The 16,036-nt window shown below is 35.2% G+C and overlaps 1 pseudogene; it reads left to right on the forward strand.

The window, feature by feature from the left end:
- The first annotated feature begins 960 nt into the window (after positions 1-960).
- LOC133813867 (plasmodesmata-located protein 2-like) lies at positions 961-15,584 on the forward strand (annotated as a pseudogene).
- Positions 15,585-16,036: the final 452 nt, after the last annotated feature.

A 16,036-nucleotide genomic window follows, 5' to 3' on the forward strand; every position in this document is an offset into this window, starting at 1 on the left:
GATATTAATGTATTTTCTCAAAAAAAAAAAAAATTGATGTATAAAAGTATTCTACTTAAAAATGACACTGAATAAGTTGGATGAGAAAGCTATTAACAAATAAGATATACATAAAAGAACATATACAACAAACATAAAATAATATATAAAACTAACAATCAAAGTGTAAGAACTTGACAAAAAATTGAAGAAATAACGCAGATGTTTTATGCGGTTCGGACTATAAAAGAACCTTAGTCCACGAGTCTTTGGTATTAGTAGGTTTGAAGCATGTTTGAGCAAATTTCATTGGAGTCTCATGCAACATATATATTAATTGCTCTGAGTTTACACAACTAAACTAGCCAAAATTCTGAACCCTTTACAAGGAGATATTTCAACCCTATTTATAGGGGGCTCGGTCATTAATATCCTTAATGGACAATTAGTACAACATCCCTCATCATTTTGGGAGTAAAATGTTAATTAATTACATAGGGATGCACTAATAAAGACCATGGGCCCAGGAAAATTGCACGAGTCCGTTTGCAGAAAATTTCCCACCAACTCTACAGGGAACAAGTATCTGATTTTGTCAGGATGTAATGCCTCACATCACTATGGCTACTTCCTGGAATGACGACTGGCCCTGAAAACCAACACGAGTCTTTCCAGCGTGTTTTGTCCTTACTCGCACGCTTCCTGTGAAAACTTCCCAGTAGGTCACCCATCATGAGATTACTCCAGGTCAAGCACGCTTAACTTTGGAGTTCTCAAGTGATGAGCTACCGAAAAAAAGATGCATCTTGTTGGCGTAGGTAGTACCCATCAATCCATTTAAGTCATCTTCAACTGTTTAGTCCCATACCTACACACTCTTAGAATCATCACACTTGACCTACCCCAGGCGATGTGGGATTGCACAACTTTTTACCCGGTCTTTCCCCTGTAGATCACGAGATTCTGACTGCCACACAGGATATGGCTGCACATTTGCCCATGTCAGGCGGCGTTGTGGGAAATGCTGATTATCGAGTGTATGAACTCGACACCACTACTCGAGGCTCTCCAAAATTTGTCAGACGATCTTCTGGTGGGCCACAACTGCAGTGATAGACACCTGATAGTTACTCCATGCCCCGAGGACAAAATCCTAGGCTTGGCGAATGAAGAAAGAGATAGGGCCACCTGAATGGTCCTCAGACATGGCCTTGGAACCGTCCAGGCCTTGGAAACAAACCACAGGACGCGGTCTCGCTTATAGATATCTGCGCCTAGAGGATGGACCTCGGGGCGTGGCCTCACTTGGAGACATCCATGTTTGGCCGGATCATTGTACTCAGATCATAGTACTCAAGGTTTTACACTTCGAGAAGCTCTATGCGAGCTATATGAAACCTCATTAGCGCTCGATGAGCTAAATTACTCCTCTGAAGACTGTCACATACCTAGTGGTGAAAACATAGACAACACTATTCATAGAATAAATGTTATTAAAATCAAATTCAGACAATATAAAAAATGGGTAAGGTTTGTCACTTTTGTATTAGATTGGATGAAACATAAAAAAAAAAACTAATAGAAACATTACATAGCTACCAATTGGTACCTAGAATAATTGCTTTTCTCATTGTTGGACTATGTAGTTGGTGGCACTTTATGATGTTCACTCTTTGCACAGCTATTCACATTGGTTACTAGTACAACAATGGAGCTAACTTGCTAATTAATAGTCAAACTATGTAATGGTGATTTGTTCATATTCACGCTAGAGTTCAAATATTCTATAAAAGAAATGTGTAATAAAATAAGAATTTGGTTAATAAATTTATTTAAGGAAAGTTTTTATGGATTTGAGTAATATAGGGAAATTTTATTATTTTATTAAATCACACTAAATTAGTTATATATAACAATAATTAATAGAATTTGGGTACATTATTTTTTCATGGGTTATTGGCGGCTAAAGTCCCTCTTATTTTACAAGTGTAGCATTTAAGTTCATTATCTTTTTTTTTTTTTTTTATGTCTGCAAAAGTCTCTAACGTTACATAATTGTTGCACCATTTTCCCAAACCATTATCTCACTACTATAAAATTGGGCTATGTAATGACCCAACTATTCTAAGACCTTAGACTATTAAAACTACTAGACATAGCTACTATTTCGATACAAATATAAGAAATAACATGCCTTTATTGAAAACCCAAAATATAAGAAATAACATGTCTTTATTAAAAATGTAAAATAAAATGTGATATGGTATGAGATCCCATTGTTTACAAAACATAAAATATAGCTTTTAAAAACAAGTTAAAAAACTGAATGTGGAATTACAAAAGAGACATATTTCAAAAGACTAAAATAGACGTCATCCTCGATCGACACGCAACCTATCCATTCCATTCATCCTCAACACACATGCCATGCTACCAAGAATCCTTCCGCCTTCCATATTCATTCTCTTGCATCACACTAAATTAAAGGAATGAGCCTAATGCCCAGCAAGAAAAATCTACTAAAAACAAAACATAAACATATACTATAAACATATGACTATAAAAAAAATGTATACCATATAGGACTACAATATTAATGGCCATTAACTCATTAACATGGCATGCAATAAACCATCTAGGTCCCATGTATAATATTTGAGGTAGGTTGGATCACATGGTAGTATATGATAACCCATCTAGGTCCCCTGTCTAATATCTGAGGTAGGGTAAACCATAACTCTAAACCATGATAATGATAAACACTAGGGCTTGCTAGCTAAGCAACTATGAACCCTAGATAACATAAAAAAAAACATAACATAACATATTATAACATAAACTTATCATAACATATTATACATAAACATAACATATCATACAAACATACAAGATCTATCCTATTTTCCTTACCATCACCGAGATATGAGAACAAGGACGAGATTTGGAACACTCCTAAAACCAACAATACAAATGGTGAGTATTTCTAAAGAATAAAGAATGAATGTGGAAACTAAACCATCAAGAAGAAACTTACCAAGAAAGAACTTAAGTTTCAAGAACCTAATCAAGAACCAATAACGAAAGTTAGGATCTGAATAAAAAGGAACTAAATAAAACTAAAGAGTTATATAGAGCTGGACTTAAAGCATAGGAATACCTTGAATGGCCTTATAGTTTGGTCTAAACCTCAATATCGAAAACACTCAAAACCTCACTTCCCAAGTGTTTATAAAAGCTTAAGAATGACAAAGCTTTTTCCCAACCCAAGGGTTTATCACTCTTATGGTCTCACTAGCTCCTTGGAGTCTCTGATCGCAGCTTGAAGAATGAGAGGAAGGGCTGGGTACTAGGTCTTATTTATAGAGGTAAGGACTGAAATTAACCCCATTTTGATTTGAATAAAATAATGATTTAAAAATGAAAAAGAATTGAATTTTCATCAATCAGAGGCTGAAGACTAGGTCAAAAACGTTAAGAAGCAGGTCTAAGTGGTTAAGGTTTATTTTAGAATTAAAAACAAAAGTTAAAAAAAATCATATCACCCTAGGCGATATATCGCCCCTATGTGGCGATATATCAGCTCTGGCATAGTTCCGAGCCTCCGTTCGTACGATCGTGCAACGTCAACGTGTTTTCCGTATTCTTCGTTAGGCGATATATCGGCTCCTATGCTGCGATATATCAGCATACATGAATATTTTAAACACGTAATTGTACTTTTTCAGCATAATTTAAATTGGATAACCGCTTTGACTGAGTCAAAATACGGCCCTAACAGTTTCTGGTAGGTGCTAAGGCTGCTATTTCTTTATTCAATCATTAAAATACTTAATTCCTTAATAATCATGCTTATGACAAGTGTCATATTCTTATTGTCTTCATCTAAACCTTAGGTTATAATAAATAATAGATTAGGACCAGCAATATTAATCAAACATTATGTTATAATTAATATTTCTAAACTATAAGTTAAACTTTTAAAATCCATAACTGTTGTTATGAGTTTCCACCTAAGTCCCGGCTTGAACCAAAAATCCACGGTAACTATCATACTATTAACTACTACTAGCTATTACTATCTAACTAGCTAAGTAAAATTCTGGGACTCTACAGGCTATCCCGACACACAACCACGACAGTCAACTCCATTGACTGTCATAATTGCTTAGTGTGACTTTATGCCGACAGTTAAAAATTGTAGGCATATAGACGAACACCGACAATTGATAACTGTCGCTATTGCTTTCGACAGTTAAAAACTTTCGCTATTGACCTCAACGCTGACAGTTAATTTAAAACCAATGCCAACAGTTAAAAATTGTTGCTATTGACTCCAACGTTGACAGTTATTAAAACTAAAACCCGACACACAACCACGACAGTTAAAAACTGTCACCAAAATCCAAATTAAAAATAACAAAAATATATTTAAAAAATAACTAAATTGTGTAGATTTAATTATAAAAATGTATTAATTAATAAATTTTAAAATTATATTTTCTTTTGATTTTCTAAATTTTTCTAATACCTTTTATATAATAATTTGTAAATTTAATTTGTATATTTGTATTGAATGTGGACCTTTTAAAAAAATGTGATTAAAAGTTCTAAGGGGCAATGTGAAATAAAAAGCGGGCAAGTCAAACTTTTAAGAAAATCCCGCCCAATAGCCTAGAGAAAAAAAATAAAACATAATTAAAAGAGAAATTTTCGACAATAATACCTATGTAGTTAACTTTGTTGCACTTAAATGCTTATGTAAAAAATTTGGCAGCAATAATGCTTACCGTTACGAATTTGGTGCAGACGTTGGTCCCTGGCCGTCAACTCTGATTAGGGACCAACGTGGTAGCCATGTGGCAGCACCTAATTGGCCCAATCATTTTTATTTTAATAAAATATTATAAATATATATTTTAAAATTTAGTTAATTAAAATTTTAATTTAAAAATTTTAAAATATATTAAAAAAATTAAATTGATTATAAAAAAAAAGGTCTTCTTCAACCTCACCTCGACCCATGGGTCTTCTTCAACCTCATCTCCCCCCAACCCCTGCCTTGCGACAAGCTCCGGTTGACGCCATGGGTAGAGTCTCGGCCCCCTCGACAAGCTCTGGTCAAATGGTACCACCACCAAAGCTCAAAAGCCAACAACAATGACACCGCAACACCAAAAATCCTAGCAACTATGATTATGGCAAGACTCTTCTTAGTCAACCCACCACACTTTCCCAAAGGCTTCCCACAAAGCCAACTATTCCCACCAATTTTTTTTTTATAATCAGTTTAATTTTTTGGGTTTATTCCCAAACCCTCTCTGCTCTTTTGGGTTTCTCTAGTTCAACAATCTTCAAAGACCAAGTTTTTCAAAACCTCATCTGGGAGTGGCCAGATGTAACGCTCTGGTTACCCCAAGACCGTTACGGTGAACGTTGAATCGTGAATTTAACTCGCTACCCGAGTTCTTTGGTTAAAAACATGCTTCTAGGTGTTATTAACAGGTTAAGGTGGAAAACCAATCAAAAGGAAATGATATATTTTATTTAAAACATAAAACTGTTCATGGGCCCATAAAAACGTTTACAAGTTATTTATAATGCAAAATGGTCATTATTGTTTAAAATTTACAATCCGCTGATCTAAGCGGCAAAAATAGGGTAAACCCCCTAGTTCCCTTGAGAACTCCTTAGCCGTGGTGGTCAAGCGGCTGCATATGTACACATCACCGCCTAAGCTCTTCACTCAAGGTTGGGTGAGTTTTTCTTTCCCTTTACTTGCACCACATAACACCCATGAGCCAAAGCCCAGCAAGAAAACACAATAATGCATATAAATATTATCGAATGATTATCATCATAATCACACAGAGCTTAAAGCTCTGAACAGATGAGTGGATATCACTTTGTGGTCACATTGACCATGAAGGAGATTATAGCCCTAGTCAGATGAGTGATTTAACACTTGAGGTTCTGGTGAACCATAATGAGTGACTAACAAGCAAGCCACTTCCTTAAACAAATGAGTGGCTGATGGGTAAGTCACTAGCTTAAATAGATGAGTGACGGGTGGGTAAGTCACTAGCTTTAACAGATGAGTGACTGATGGATAAGTCACTAGCTTTAACAGATGAGTGACTGATGTGTGTCGTATGCCGTATCAAATTAGAATATATATTTATTTATTCACTTACACCAGCTACTTCAGTATAGCGGTAAATAAGGGTCGAACCCACGAGAACTATGATCAAATTATTATTCAAAATAATACTAGATTGAAATTAAAAAGGGGTTTTAGTTTTAATAGATGAAAACATAAAGTGAAATAAATATCAACGATTGAATAACTAAGGATATAACGATATTAAAGAAATAGTCAAGAATTACTCTCCACCTTCAACAATCAATCTATCAACAATGATGAATAATATTCCCTATCTTCCAATTAAACTATTAACCCTGCAGATAACACTTAAGTAGTCAATTATCCTAGTTTCCCTAATATAATTAATTAAATATAAGCACTCTTAATTAACCCTTTTTACCCAGCAATAAACCCATTAAGCATGCAATCTATTTAACCTAGTAAAAGCATTACACTTTGTGGAAACAGGTTAATCTAGGAAACAAATTCATTAAGCATGCAATTCATTTAACCTAGGTTCTATTTCTCATCACAATTAAAATACCCGTCACAATACCTTAATTGCAATTTATCACTTTACTTAGAATCCTAAACTATTAGGTGAATAGAAATCCTAAGATGATAGTAGAACAATGTAAAACCTTAATTAGTGGTCATCTAAACAAGATTTTAGAAGATCCATGATATTCAAATAGAAAAATAGAAGCAATTCAATATAAGGGAATGAATGGAATAAAATTCATCAATGCATTTCAAGATCTCATGTCTAAGGTTTTGAAATAACCATTAACTATAAAGAAAACTACTCCATAATCATATTCATATTCATAAACATAAATATTCAATGAAAATAAAAGAGTTTTGAGAAGAAAGAAAAACTAGATTGAAGAATATAGATGATGATGTTTTTTCCTCCTCCTTTGCTGCTCTAGCCTCTAAAAATCGCAATCCCAAAGTTATAATAAAAGTTAACCCTAATCCCTTTTATAGCCCCTCAAAAATTACATTTAAAAATTGAAATTTAAGAAAAAATCGATCGCTGGCCGCAGCCACTAGAAAAATGTATTTTCCAGAAAATTGGGCTCCAGCCGCAGCTTGGGACATTGCTGGCCGCGGCCACTACGTTCTGTCCCCTAGGCCGTGGCCGTAGCAAGTTTTCCCGTTTTTCGACTTTCTTTTGCTGCAGTGACTGAAAGTATTTTAAGCATAACTTCCTCGATATAACTCGGAATTAGACGATTCAAAAAGTTATAGAAAGCTAAGAAAAATATCTAAAACTTATATTTATAGGTATATTTCCAAAACAGTATTGGAAAGTTATCAAAATCAAGTGTGAATTTTCAGACTTGTAATTCCGAGCTTAACCATTGCTTGTAAAACATCCCTAATTCATTCACTTTCACCCAAATGTCTTGAAAATCCTAAAAACACAAAATAAACTAATTAGACATATATAAATAAATAATCAAGTGCATAATAATAGAAGAATAATGAATTAAAAATAGACAAATTCGGTACTTATCAAATTCCCCCACACTTGACATTTGCTCGTCCTTGAGCAAATAAAATCAAAACTAAACACATAAGCAATGGTTTTTTCGAAAGCGTTATCTGTCTCAAAAATTTATCAAACAAATACGTCATAAGAAAAATCTGAATTCCACATTCCTTAGAATTTCAACTCAATACCCATTCACCACTTAAACTTGATCTCTTTATGATTATACACAATCAAACTTAGCAAAACACAAACATTCGAATCAATTTATACATGCCATAATATGTTTTAAAGTCTCATCTATAATAATATTTTCTTGAAAAACATCTACTCCATAGATATTAACCAATTGTTCTCCACTAATGTAAACACACATAATCAAGAATCAAAAGGTCTTTAAAAGCTTGTAATGTAAAGCTAAGGTTAAAGGTAGATGAAAAATGAATATTTAAGCTTAAATCACACCATAGCCTATATTTTTTTTCTTTTCTATTCTCTAGATCTTCCCAGAAATTTCCCATACAATTCAAGAAAATACACAATTTTTCTATTTTTTTCTTTCCACATTGATCTTACTACTTCCCCCACACTTATACTTTTGCAATACTTTTTTTTTTTCATATTTCTCAATGCAGATTTATATATGTTTTTTTTTTCTTTTTCAATTCAGCGCATTGGAAGAAATAATAGATCATATACTTTCACATTATAATCCAACAAACCAATACAACTTCACATTCTTACAATCCATAATCCAACCCACCGAATCAAACAATCATATAAAGCTATGGTGTAATGAGTCACAAAAAGAATAAAAATTTTAAGTTGCAAATGTTTCGATATTGGCTTATAAAAGAAAAAGATTAGTCATTATGACTCAAAAATGGGAAACTAGGATATTTAATTTCATAGGTAAGCTTGAAAGGCTCAAACGATCCAAATAACATGCCTTAATCATCTTCTTAATCATGTGTACTTAGGATTTCGCCTCAAACAATTAATCAATGGTTTCTAGAGTGGTCGAGACTATATATATATAGATGATAACATGCATAAATATCTCCAAACAATAGTGAAAAATTAAATCTAATTGAACACATTATGTTTAAAAATTAAAGATCAAGCTTAAGTAACAACTAGACAAGAGTTAAGCACACAATTCATGCAGAATTCATCAATTTCCTAAACATATTCTTATCTCAATCAGAAGTTTTATCATTGACATACAACTTTCAACATAACCATGCTTATAACAACCTAATTTTTTTTTTTTTTAAAATGACACTATAAACAACTAAACAACAAAAAATAACTAAACAACACAAACACAAATAACAACTAAAGAAATGACAAATAAAAATTGAATAGACAGTTTTCCCTTCCCCCACACTTAATTTATGCATTGTCCTCAAGGCATATACTAAATAAAAAATCAATGAAAAATAAAAAGATAAAGGTAAGAAAAACTCCCGCAAGTTTGCTTTGTTTAATGTCGTTAGTTCGACTGAATGATGTGGTCAAGATTTTTATGTTGGGTCTTTCAATGAAGTCTCCTTCCCCTTGATCTTACCAGGAGAATCAAACACATTGAATTTGATAACGTCGCCATCAAATTCCATTGTCAGTGCTCCAGCTCTAACATCCAGCTTTGTATTTGTTGTCATCAAGAATGGCCTCCCAAATAAAACTGGTGTCGGATTGGGTATTGATGCATCCCCCATTTCAAGTATATAGAAATCTGCTGGAAAGACAAGTCCGTCAACCTTCACCAGCACATCTTCAACTACCCCTAAAGGATAAGCATTAGTTCGATCAGCCAGTTGAATAATAACTCTTGTCTCCTTTAGTGGCCCAAGATTTAAAGAAGCATATGTTGAAAATGACATGACATTAATCGATGCTCCCAAATCAATCATACACCTCTCAATCCTTTTATTACCAATCATACAAGGAATTGTAAAGGTTCCAGGATCCTTGCATTTTGGTGGTAGCTTCTTTTGGAGAACAGCAGAGACATTCTCCCCCACACTTATCTTCTCATCACCCTTCAATTTCTTCTTATTCGTGCACAAATCCTTAAAAAATTTAGCATAACGTGGCACTTGTTTAATAGCATCAAGTAATGGAATGTTTGCCTCAACTTTTCGAAAAGTCTCAAGAATTTCATTGTCAACTTTCTCTTTCTTAAACTTTTTCAATCTGCTTGGAAAAGGTGGACGAGGGGCATAAGTTGGCATAGTTGTTTTATGTGATGTTTTCTGTGTTGATGGTTCATCATGGATGGAGTTGTCTACTACTCGCTTTTGCACTGGAGTTTTCGATAAAGGTTGTGTGGGTGGCTCATATTGTATACCACTTTGCAGTGTTATCGCACTTACATTTTCTCTTGGGTTCCTCCCTAGTTGGGGAGGTAACCGTTCAGAATTTTGAGTTTCAAGCTTGCTCAGAGATGTAGCAATCTGTCCTATTGTGTTCTCCAAATTCTTGAGAGACACTTGAGTACTCTGAAGAATTACTTGAGTTTATATATTGGAAGCTACCAAAGTTTTAAGCATGTCTGACATTGATGGTTCTTGAGCTTATGGGACTCCAGTAGGAGGTTGTTGATGACAAGGTACATAGGCTTGTTGAGGCCTTTGTTGAGAATTAAACCCTGGTGGTCTGGTAGGAACAATTTTTTGTTGGTTCCCATATCGAAGATTAGGAAGTTCCTTCCATCCTTCGTTATAAGTTATAGCATAAGGTTCATACCTTTGCTTAGGTTGCCCTGGGAATCCCCCGATTGCATTTACATGCTCATTGGTATCCTCTTGAAGTGTGGGACATGCATCAGTAGGATGCCCCACCAAGTGACATATGCCACAAGGTCTCACTTGATGACCTAAAGCCATCTGCTGAACCATACTAGTTAATTGCACTAGCTGCTGTTCTACTTTAGAGTTTGTCTCATTTAATCCCTTAACTGAAACTTCTTGACGAACTCCAAACTGTTGAGAATTAGCTGCCATATTAGAAATTAAGCTCCTAGCTGCAGCAGGAGTCTTGTCCACCAGTGCTCCCCCGCTTGCTGCATCAATCATGCTCCTATCCAATGGAAATAGTCCTTCATAAAAGTATTGGTTTAGGAGTTTCTCACTTATTTGGTGGTGTAGGAAACTAGCACATAGCCTCTTAAATCTCTCCCAAACTCATATAATGACTCCCCAGTCTGTTGGCGAATGCCACAGATTTCCTTCCTTATGTTACCAACCTTAGATGCTGGGAAGTAACGCTCCAAGAACAATGTCTTCATTTCATTCCAGGTATTAATAGTTCCGGTGGAAGGTAATAGCGCCATTCCTTTGCACCATCCTTCAAAGAAAATGGAAATGCTCTTAATTTAATCTGCTCTTCCATTACTAAAGCTAGTTTCATACTAGAGCAGACTATGTGAAATTCAGTCAGATGCTTATTCGGGTCCTCTCCCAGTAGCCCATGGAAAGATGGTAATAAATGTATGAGGCTCGATTTGAGTTCAAAGTTAACGTCCAACGCCGGATATTGAATACACAGAGGTTGATGGTCTAGATTTGGTGCTACCAACTCTTTCAACGTCCTTTCTTACTCCATCTGAGACTTAACTGATGTTTCAGAGTCAGAATCGTCGTCAGATGGTAATGGTATTTGTACTGGATTGACTCTCTTTGAAGGTTGAAAGAGTTGATTGTCAGTGATAGTCCTTGAAGAGTGGGACAACGATGTCTCAAGATATTGTTTTATGGCTTGTAGTCTTTCTTGAGTATCGTCGTCAGACATATACACCTACAATCAAGAAATTTAAACTAGTGAGTATGTAGTTAATTAAATTGAATAATAAAAATGACTTACAATAGTCCCCGGCAACGGCACAAAAAATTTGATGCGTGTCGTATGCCGTATCAAATTAGAATATATATTTTTTTATTCACTTATACCAGCTACTTCAGTATAGCGGTAAATAAGGGTCGAACCCACGAGAACTGTGATCAAATTATTATTCAAAATAATACTAGATTGAAATTAAAAAGGGGTTTTAGTTTTAATAGCTGAAAACATAAAATGAAATAAATATCAACGATTGAATAACTAAGGATATAACGATATTAAAGAAATATTCAAGAATTACTCTCCACTAGAACAATGCAAAACCTTAATTAGTGGCCATCTAAACAAGATTTTTACAAGATCCATGACATTCAAATAGAAAAATAGAAGCAATTCAATATAAGGGAATAAAATTCATCAATGCATTTCAAGATCTCATGTCTAAGGTTTTTAAATAACCCTTAACTATAAAGAAAACTACTCCATAATCATATTCATAAACATAAATATTCAATGAAAATAAAAAAGTTTTGAGAAGAAAGAAAAACTAGATTAAAGAATACAGATGATGATGTTTTTTCCTCCTCCTCTGCTGCTCTAGCCTCTAAAAATCGCAATCTCAAAGTTATAATAAAAGTTAACCCTAATCCCTTTTATAGCCCCCCAAAAATTACATTTAAAAATTGAAATTTAAGAAAAAATCGATCGACGGCCGCCAGTGATTCTTGGTGGCCGCGGCCACTAGAAAAATGTATTTTCCAGAAAATCGGGCTCCAGCTGCGACCCGGGACATTTCTAGCCGCGACCACTACATTTTTTCCCCCAGGCCGCGGCCTGGAATAAGGCTGGCCGCGGCCGTAGCAAGTTTTCCCGTTTTTCGGTTTTCTTCTGCTGCAGTGACCGAAAGTATTTTAAGCATAACTTTCTCTATATAACTCAGAATTGGACGATTAAAACATCTATAGAAAGCTAAGAAAAATATCTAAAACTTCTATTTATAGGTATATTTCCAAAACAGTATTGGAAAGTTATCAAAATCAAGTGTAAATTTTCAGTCTTGTAATTCTGAGCTTAACCATTGCTTGTAAAACATCCCAAATTCATTCACTTTCACCAAAATGTCTTGAAAATCCTAAAAACACAAAATAAACTAATTAAACATATATAAATAAATAATCAAGTGCATAGTAATAAAAGAATAATGAATTAAAAATAGACAAATTCGGTACTTATCAGTGACTGATGGGTAAGTCACTACGGGGCTCGGCACCCACAGCCATGTGACTAAATAGTCATTGTGGCTCTAAGTAACTAGCCTTTGGCTAGACAAGCGCTTATAGTATTCATCGAACTTGAGGTCAGTCCGACATTAACGCTCTTTTGAGTCATTTAATGCAGATTTCGATTAGATCTAATCTTTGTTGGCTTGCATTGAACACGCTAAGTCCGTTCTTGAATTATGAGTCAAAACTGCGTGACCAGTGCCCAGTACCACTGCCAAACTTGACTAATGAGTCACAGCTTCACAGTTGATACTGACACCTTTGCCAATTCTGATTATTCAGTCAGTGCTATACACAAGTGAGCAAGATTTGCTAAGCATTCAATATTCAATCCATGTCCACATTTAAGCATTCAACATGCCTCATGAATAACCATGCATGTCACATATGGAGTGCAGTTTTCTTACCTCTGATTCGAGCGAGAATGAGTAAAAGAATGACCCTTGAGAACGATCTGTCTTTTAGTTCCTTATAGCGGTCACCTAGTCATAACCAAATATGAGATTCCATCAATAAAATGAATAACAAAGGTTCCCGAACTAAGATCTAGCCTCCAGGACATCGAAACCCACTAAACCGGGTAGTAGGAACGATTCCGAGGCCTAAAATTGAGTTCCCATGATCAAAACACCCAATTGGCCTAAAAAACCCTCATGAGCCGTGGCCCCCAAACCTTGAGCTGCGGCCCCCAGCCAAACTAGGAGCAAGCGCCGCAGCGCCCCTTACCTAGGGTCGCGGCCCTCAGCACGCACAAACTCCACCGCCCTCAGCACCCAACTTAGGCCGTGGCGCCCAAGAACAGGGCCGCGGTCCCCACCCGGGAACCAGCCATAACTCTGTTTTCTCACATTTAAATCCCTCCAAAAACATACCTAAACATCTCCAAATCCAAAAAAACAAAGTTCCCAAACTTCCCAATGATCCAAAATCAACAAATCTCGAGGCTCAAATGAATCAAAAACTCATCGATACACAAAATCCAAATCAAAGCTTAGAAGCTCTAAAAATCAAAACTTAAAGCTTGAATTACCTTTTATTGGGTTGTTGCTCGCTAAATCCTTCGATCAAGAATCTTCTAATCTTTCCTAGGATCGCTATGCCTCGATCCTTGCTTGATTTTGACTCCTAGAACTCAAGATTTCTTCGAAATTGCAACGAATGGTCACAAAGGTTCGGGAGAGAGAGAAAGTGTTTTAACTTAAGATTTTCTTCTGACAGACTACTTCAGGCTTAAGTAACCTTAAATAAAACCTAATGCTCGGGGTCCCAAAAACACCCCGGGGGATAAAATAGTCAAAACTCCCATAATTTCCTACTGATCTCAATAACTCACAATATATCATCAAATAACCATTTTCATTATCCAATATCCCAATAATTGACTCCGTTATGAAAAAATCGCTAATTTGCAACATAGGACTGTCTCATGCCGAATAGCTCGAATATATCTCCATAATAATGGGATCTCATCCATAAATCACAATATGCACCAAAATACACAAATATGCCCTCAACGGGCTAAATTACAAAAATACCCAAATAATCAAATGTGGACCCACATGCATACATTTAACATCATATTATAATATAATTCACATAAACATGCATATAATGGCATAATTAAATAATTATGGCCCTCTCGGCCTACTGATCCAACCATTAACCTGCATTAGGGATTTTGGGGCATTACACCAGACCTCATCCACTGGTATCTTTCAATGCAGAGGAGATCTCAGGAATGCCGACTGTTACAACTGTGTGAGCAAGCTACCTTCCATGGCTAAAAATCTCTGTGGAAAGACTGTAGCTGCAAGATTCCAGCTCTATGGCTGCTGTTTGCTCTATGAGGTCTATGGTTTTACTCAGATTTTAAGCATGGAGATGTTCTTCAAGATGTGTGGGAGTACCAACGTGGCCGGGATTGGCTTTGAGGAGAGGAGGGAAACAACTTTCTCTGTCATGGAAAACGGTGTCATTTCAGGACACAGTTTCTACACCACCAACTACCAATCAGTATATGTTTTGGCTCAATGTGAAGGGGATGTTGGGGACTCGGACTACAGTGAGTGTGTTAAGAATGGGAGTTCCATATCAGGGCAAATCTATCTCCATAAGTGCTTTATTAGTTATAGTTATTATCCAAATAGGGTTCCCAGAAGATCATCCTCACCATCATCTTCATTAAGTATACACAAACAAACATATATATGCATAAACTTAATAAAGGTTCTTGCCTTTTCACAATAATATTTGAGGGTTTTTTTTTTTTTTTTTTTTGGTTTTTTGTAATGAGGTTTGATTTTTTGATTTTGTGGGTAGAGCAAATATAGGAAAAACTATGGCTATAATATTAGGAGGAGCAGCAAGAGTGAGATTTCTAGTCATTTGTATGTTGTTTGCAAGAAATTTGATGAAGAAGACCTTTTTTTTTTTATAATCAGTTTAATTTTTTTTAATATATTTTTATATTTTTAAATTAAAATTTTAATTAACTAAATTTAAAAAATATATATTTTTATAATATTTTATTAAAATAAAAATGATTGGGCCAATTAGGTGCCGCCACATGGCTACCACATTGGTCCCTAATCAGAGTTGACGGCCAGGGACCAACGTCTGCACCAAATTCGTAACGGTAGGCATTATTGCTGCCAAAATTTTTATATAAGCATTTAAGTGCAACAAAATTAACTACATAGGTATAATTGCCGCAAATTTCCCTAATTAAAATAATTCCCTCTATTCTGCGTCTTCAGTTCTTCTTGCTCTCCTCCTTTCCATTTGCCTGTCGTGACTCTATCTCTTGTCACTTTCTAAACTCGGATCCTCTCTTTCCTGGGTGAAGGCCTGCAAAGAAACCCTAGCAGAGAAATCTTCTCTCACTCTCTCTCACAGTTTCATTCCCAACATATCGTCGGCAGCTGCTAGCCCCAACTCTCTCTCGTTTGAGTTCCACCAGATGTTTTGAAAGAATAAAACCAGAATCAGGTATGTTGTTATACTTAAGTTTGATCTGGGTTGTTGTGCACTTTTATGTGTTTTGTAATTTTGGTGGGTTTTATATATTGTGGATTATTTTCTTTGAGTAATTGTGGTGAGATTTTTTTAGGAATTCGTATTATTTAGGTTTGAAATTTGACTTTGATTCAATTGTTTTGAATATAAACGGTTTCTCTTTCAACTGTGTAATGTAACCTTAAAACAAAGATTTTGATTGATTTATTAAATTACCTTTTTAATGATGTGTTAGAACTTTTTGTGTTCAACAGAAAAACCAAATTGGATTTTTGT

Source organism: Humulus lupulus, chromosome 2 (assembly GCF_963169125.1).
Source record: "Humulus lupulus chromosome 2, drHumLupu1.1, whole genome shotgun sequence".
Lineage (NCBI taxonomy): Eukaryota > Viridiplantae > Streptophyta > Magnoliopsida > Rosales > Cannabaceae > Humulus > Humulus lupulus.